We start from the raw sequence: 6,996 nt of genomic DNA, 5'->3' as shown, positions 1-6,996 counted from the left end.
GGCATCAATAATATTTAAATAACATCAGTCTGATACACAATAATATTAAAACATTCAAATAAAAAGAACACAAGTAGGAAATAAAAACAACACAATTAGGAGGTACTAGAGTCGGAAAACTATCGATAGTACTATCGATAGTGACCACTATAGTCATACATCGATAGTCAGTTGCCCATTATCGATAGTCAACGATAGTATTTTTTCCCCTCATGGGCTCATTTTTCACGCTAACAGAAATTGTACAGCTGTTTGCAGTTAAATGGTGAGCAGTTCGTTTTGATTCATAGGTGTGCATTTAAGTATCTCTGCGTACCTGTGACTTCTGTGCCAGCCGAAAGACTATTTAGCATTTTGGAAGGTGGGATTCTCCATTCAACCTTAGTTCAGTTGATGCCAATACGGGACAAACAATGAGATTTATATGTTGTCAGAGACTATTTGTAGGCGAGAAAAGATAAGGCACATCTTAGGTCAAAGACTTCATGAAAGCAACTGAAAATTCTCCTCTCGTCTGTTGAGAATGCTGTAAAACATTTTTCCAAGGATATTACAATACCCGAGAAAATGTCGGGAGATCGCAAAATGAACATTGCAGCTGAACAAGTATTTCTCGGGTGGTCACGCTATGGGCAAGCGCGTGCAGCCCGAGAATTTCTCGGACGTGCCACTGAAGAGATTTATGAGTGATTCCGATTTGAATTTCAGAAATTACATAGCACGAAATAGTTGTGCTTTCTACTGATTTTTGTGAATTACGTTCGATAAAAGTTCTATTTTCGGGCATAATGATACGATTTGTTCCACTTTTTTAAAACTATCGATTACTATCGATAGTAGAGCTCATAATATCGGAAAATATCGATGGCGATTACTATCGATAGTTTGCCGCCTCTAGGAGGTACTATCAATGTACAATAAACATAGCAGACAACAAAGATGAGATGTGCAAAGAGATAAACAATTCTTCTTCTTCTTCTTCTTCTTCTTCTCTTCGTAGTATTTTAATGGGCTTCGCTGGTGCGGTTTTCCCAGCCACTAACTCTACTAGCCATCATCATCTGTTTACCCTCCAGGTTCGGTTTTTCCTCGGACTTAGCGAGGGATCCCACCTCTACCGCCTCAAGGGCAGTGTCCTGGAGCTTCAGACTCTTGGTCGGGGGATACAACTGGGGAGTATGACCAGTACCTCACCCAGGCGGCCTCACCTGTTATGCTGAACAGGGGCCTTGTGGAGGGATGGGAAGATTGGAAGGGATAGGCAAGGAAGAGGGAAGGAAGCGGCCGTGGCATTCGCCTGGAGGAGAAGTGGGAAACCACGGAAAACCACGTCCAGGATGGCTGAGGTGGGAATCGAACCCACCTCTACTCAGTTGACCTCCCGAGGCTGAGTGGACCCCGTTCTAGCCCTCGTACCACTTTTCAAATTTCGTGGCAGAGCCGGGAATCGAACCCGGGCCTCCGGGGATGGCAGCTAATCACGCTAACCACTACACCACAGAGGCGGAACTCTACTAGTACTTAATGAAAAATCTATGGAGGATAAATTGAAGTAACGTAAAACCAATATAGGCAGATTGGAATGTGTACCGTCGCTAACACTCAACTAAATATATAGGGTAAATGAAATGGTTTATGGCTTTTAGTGCCGGGAGTGTTCGAGGACATATTCGGCTCGACAGGTGCAGGTCTTTTGATTTGACTCCCGTAGGCGACCTGCGCGTCATGATAATGATGACGTCAAATACACCCAGCCCCCGTGCCAGAGAAATTAACCAATGATGGTTAAAATTCCCGACCCTGCCGGGAATCGAACCCGGGACCCCTGTGACCAAAGGCCAGCGCGCTAGCAATTTAGCCATGGAGCCGGACAATACAGAGCGACCAGATAAAAAATTAAAACAACCAATTACAACACATGGTGAATGAGTACAGTGCGCAAGCAGAGCCCAATAAAGAATCAAGAGGAAGAAGGAGAAGAAGAAGAAGAAGAAGAAGACTGTCGGTATGCAGGATCGTACAATATCCACCGCATTTAACGCTTATACAGGAGAAGGCTCATGCAGCTTCAGCTGCCTGTGGTCAACCCACCAGGGGTGGACAGTTGTAAGCATACCGAGGTCGGCCGGGAAGATGTTGGTACTGTACCCGTAGTGGAATAACAATACACAAACCTTGGATGTTGTCTTGCTCAGTTATTGCAGTACAACATTCGAGCTAAAGAATATTTTCACCTTCTGGGGAGGAAACATTTATTATTATTATTATTAGGTTCGTTACGACCCCTGAGGATCACGAGTGACTTGTTCGGTACGTCTTTTTTCTTCCCAATGCCTCTTCATTCTCTCACTCCTCCTCTTTCTCTCGGCTTCCGTGATCTGAATCTGGATCCTGGTGTCTGTCCATCTGTGACCTTCCACGAGCTTTTTGTATTTGGACCTATCCTGTACTGTCATCAGTGGATATTTTTCCTTTATGCCAATAGTCTCCCAATCTTCTCTGACTTCCTTCATCCACTTATTTCCAGTTAAGCAGGTTGCATTCCATATCTTCTTCGTCAGCCTACTGTCATCCATCCTCATGAGATGTCCAACAAATCCTAACCTTCTCTTTCTTATCACACTCGAGATTGGTTCTATACTCGCATATAGTTCCTGCCTTGATCTGTGTACCCAAATTTCACCTTGCTTTTTGGTGCCCCATATATGTCTCAAGATTCTTCTTTCCTCCTTCTCCAATTGTATGCAAGCTCTCTTGCCTAATGTCAGCGTTTCAGTTGCATATAATGCAGCATTCCTGATGGTTATCATGTAGTGTCGCAGTTTGGCGTTCCTCGAGAGCTTCTTCTTTCCACATGTAGTCATGGCTGCATATCGTAGTTTCAGCAGCAGTTGAGCTCTGTCTGTGGTACTTTTGTTGCTTTGTACTTTACCCGTGATGTTCTCACCTAGGTACCGGAAGCTGTCGACTCTCTCTACCACTTGGCCTTCTACATTCCAATCGGTCTTCGTATTCAGTACCTTCGTCTTGTTGTAGGCTATTTTCAGACCAACCTTTGCTGCAGTTTCTGCTAGATTTGCTAGTGCCAACTTTGCTTCTTCTTCCTTCTTATGTAATAACACCATATCATCTGCGAAGGCAAGGCAATCCACTATGACATTGTTTTTGATCTTATATCCAATATGTACACCTTCAATTCCCATGGTTCTATTCAACTGTCTCCACTGCTTCACCACTTCATCCAAAACTGGGTTAAATAATATTGGCGACAGCCCATCCCCTTGTCGGACTCCTGTCTTAATTTCAAAGCTGTCTGACAACATACTCCGGTATCTTACTCTAGCAGTTGTATCCTTCAATGTTTCCCCCACCAATCCATGTGTCGTAGAATCCAATCCTCTGTCGCGTAGGATGTTCAGTAGTGTGTTCCTGTCTATTGAATCATAGGCTTTTGCGAAGTCTACACATGTAACTACTGTGTCTTTTCCTTTCCTGTGTCTGTGTTCTATGATTCTCTTTAGTCCAAAGATCTGTTCTACGCAGTTTCTCCCTTTCCGGAAACCACCCTGGTATTCTCCTATGGTCGATTCAAGCTGTGCTTCCACTCTGTTCAGCAATAATCTCGAGAGTATCTTGTACCCAATATTTAGCAGTGAGATACCTCTGTAGTTATCCAGTATTCTTTTGTCTCCTTTCTTATGTACTGGTATAATTATGGCTTCTTTCCAGTCGCTAGGTATCTTCTTATTTATCCAGATGTCCATTATTATTCTGTACATGCTTTCTTCCATTGCAGGACCACCCCATTTGATCTCCTCGGCGCATATACCATCATTACCAGCCGCTTTGTTGTTCTTGAGATCCTTGATTGCCTTCACAACTTCTGTTTTGGTGGGTGCTCGTCCTTGGTTGATGTCTCTGCTATACTGTAGAGTAATGCTCCCTGTGGGTGTTTCTGTGTTCAGTAGATCTTTGAAATATCTTGCCATTTCCTCGCATACATCTTTTTCTCCTATTTTCAACTCGCCATCTTGTCCTTTCACAAAAGGTTCTCTCGCCTCATAACCCTTTATCCTGCTCTTCATCTCCTTAATGAAGGATCGTGATTTGTTTTTCTTAAACGCATGATCAGCTTCTTCCAGCCTCTCATTCCACCTTTTCCTTCTGGCATTCCTGATCGTCTTGGCAGCCATCTTTCTCGCTGTCTCGAAAGTTGACAGGTCCTCTTCCTTCTTGGTAGTTTGCCACCTTACCCACATCCTCCTGTACTCTACCGCCTCTTCACATTCTTCTGTCCACCACTCATGCTTCCTTCTCTTGTTATTAGTGGCCAATCGTTTGGATTCTTCTCTAACCTTATCCTTTAAGTTTTCCCATTTACTCTCCACTGTCAGGTTCTTCATGTACTGATCTTGGTTTTTGTTCAGCAGTTCTCTGTCGATCTGGTGTGAGTTTGTGTTCGTGTTTCTCCTAGTTCTGTTTGGTATCCATCTACATTTGATTTCAGTAAGATAGTGGTCGGACTCCATCCTGCTGTTTTTCCTGACTTTGGTGTTCATGATCTCTGCATGGTTTTTGTCTCGGGGAGGAAACATTTGCTTCGAGAAATAGAGAAATTCGTATAATTGAATTTTGGGTAAGAGAGAAATAAATACACGGGAAGAATAGGACGACCAGGAAATTGAATTACTTCGAGATAAGGATATTTCGAGTAACGGAGGTTCGAGATATCGAGGCTCGACTGTAGTTGGTGAATATAATGGTCACTTCAATGATTGTGGATGGCAGCGAAACTGTATCCAACTAGAAGTGTATCGTGCTTGAAGCGGTACTTATGTTCAGTCCACCGGGCGAATAAGCCGTGCTGTTAGGGCCGCGCAGCTGTAAGCTTGCATCGGGGAGATAGTGGATTCGAACCCCACTGTCGGCAACCCTGAAGATGGCTTTCCATTGTTTCCCGTTTTCACACAGGCAAATGCTGGGGCTGGGCCTTAATTAAGGTCGCTTCCTTCCCACTCCTGGGCCTTTCCTGTTCCATTGCCATAAGACCTATCTGTGTCGATGCGACGTAAAATAAATTGTATGTTCAGTCCTCAGCCAGAAAGCTGGATGGAACCTAAACAGCTCCGCCATCAGCTGTCATAAATGGCGTAGACATCACGGAGGGAAACGACGAGTGACGTAGTTTCCTGTTGCTTTCCTCAACGAGCCAGAAGTTGCTATTACACATTAGTCTGTCAAGCCCACTGAAATGCACGCACCAACTGACCCTATGAGAGACACTTCCACACCATTCATTACAGGGACTGGCTGCATAAGGAATGGCATTATACCAGCGTCGCTCATGCCTCGGTCACTTTCATATTGTCAAAGCCAAGGATGAGACTGAGACAGGTCAATGGAAGTAACAATTTTGTTCTTGCCCGTACCAGAAGATACAGTGCACGATAAACTCTCTGTCTTGCCAACACAAGAGCACGGATGGACCATAAACATAATCGCTATTTATTAGACTTAGGCCCTCGTAAGAAGGAGTGTAACGAATGCTATACGCCCCCATCCCCCACCCAAATAAAATGTAAAAACCTATGAATAACTTAATATAAATTTAATTACCTACAGTACATAGAAGTACTGCAATATATTGTCAAGTTATAAGTTATGAACAAAGGGATTGTTCGTTATATTAAGAATACACACGACTTACTGTAGATGTTCGAACTTAAATTTAATTGGTTTCATTTTTCAGTAACTACAGAATTATACTCTGTAACCAGTACCGAAGTCTCGGTTATAATATATTCGATTACAAGGGGAAAAAAAAAAGAAAAAGAACAAAATTAAATTTTAAAATCTTCTTTCGAAACTGAGTTGGTTGATTGCTAAAACACCAACTTCATATTGGCATTATACACTGTTGTCCAACAAATGTGTGACAGAAGTTACATGTTCAGCGAAATTTGTGCATAATACGATCTCAAGTGTACTACACATCAACAAAGTATTTTCTAACTGAAATTATGATAGTTTGGTATCAATTTCCATTGCTGTAATAACTTTTTCAGTGATTTAGCCCGCTCGCCTGATGGCCATGGTCTTTAAGGCAATGAAGTTTGAATGGTCTGACACCGAGGTTAGCCAGTTCGAGTCCCGTTGGTCGAAACATTTTTCACCATCAGAATGTTGGCCGGCAGGGTAACGGAGGTGATGTATACAATTCCTAATCACTAGATTGCGTGCCAAAAGCCTGGATTAAATTCCAAACCTCTCCGCAGTGTTCAAATGGAGTGAGGGCATATGACGCTATTGATGGTGATTCGTCCGTTGGATGGAGACGTTAAGCCTTGAGCAGACACCTTGGTGTTATTCGACAGGAGTAGGCTAGGCTATGTGCCGGCACCGGGTTTCACCCTCTCCCTTCCTACTATCATATATCACCTCATTCATTTCATCTCATTGACTCCTCTGATGAGGTTGACGTCAGGAAGGGCATCCGGTCATAAAAACCCTCCACGACAGATTCATCTCACGTCACCTGATACCCGACCCCGTAGAGAAATGAGACAAGGGTTGGACAAACAAAAAAACAATTATTTTTTCAGTGATTTGATGCAGGTCTTTTGTAAGGAGGTGTCGCGGTTTGCGAGAGACAGTTTATTGCTTTAAGTCTCACTAACTACTTTTACGGTTTTTGGAGACCCTGAGGTGCCAGAATTTCGTCCCGCAGGAGTTCTTTACGTGTCAGTAAATCTACCGACACGAGGCTGACGTATTTGAGCACCTTCAAATACCACCGGACTGAGCCAGTTGGGGTCAGGCCTCAACCGTCTGAGCCACTCAGCCCAGCGAGAAACAATTTACAGTTGTGCTGTGTTACATTCGGTACACAATAGACAATAAACAATGTACAAATTAAAAAAAAATCAACTGATTCTACAAATCATGCATGTGCAGAGTTAATATTAGGCCAGATTTTTATCTTTCTTTCTTTCTTAA

The sequence above is a fragment of the Anabrus simplex genome, chromosome 10 (assembly GCF_040414725.1).
Source record: "Anabrus simplex isolate iqAnaSimp1 chromosome 10, ASM4041472v1, whole genome shotgun sequence".
In the NCBI taxonomy this organism is placed as follows: domain Eukaryota; kingdom Metazoa; phylum Arthropoda; class Insecta; order Orthoptera; family Tettigoniidae; genus Anabrus; species Anabrus simplex.
This window is presented reverse-complemented; position numbering follows the sequence as displayed.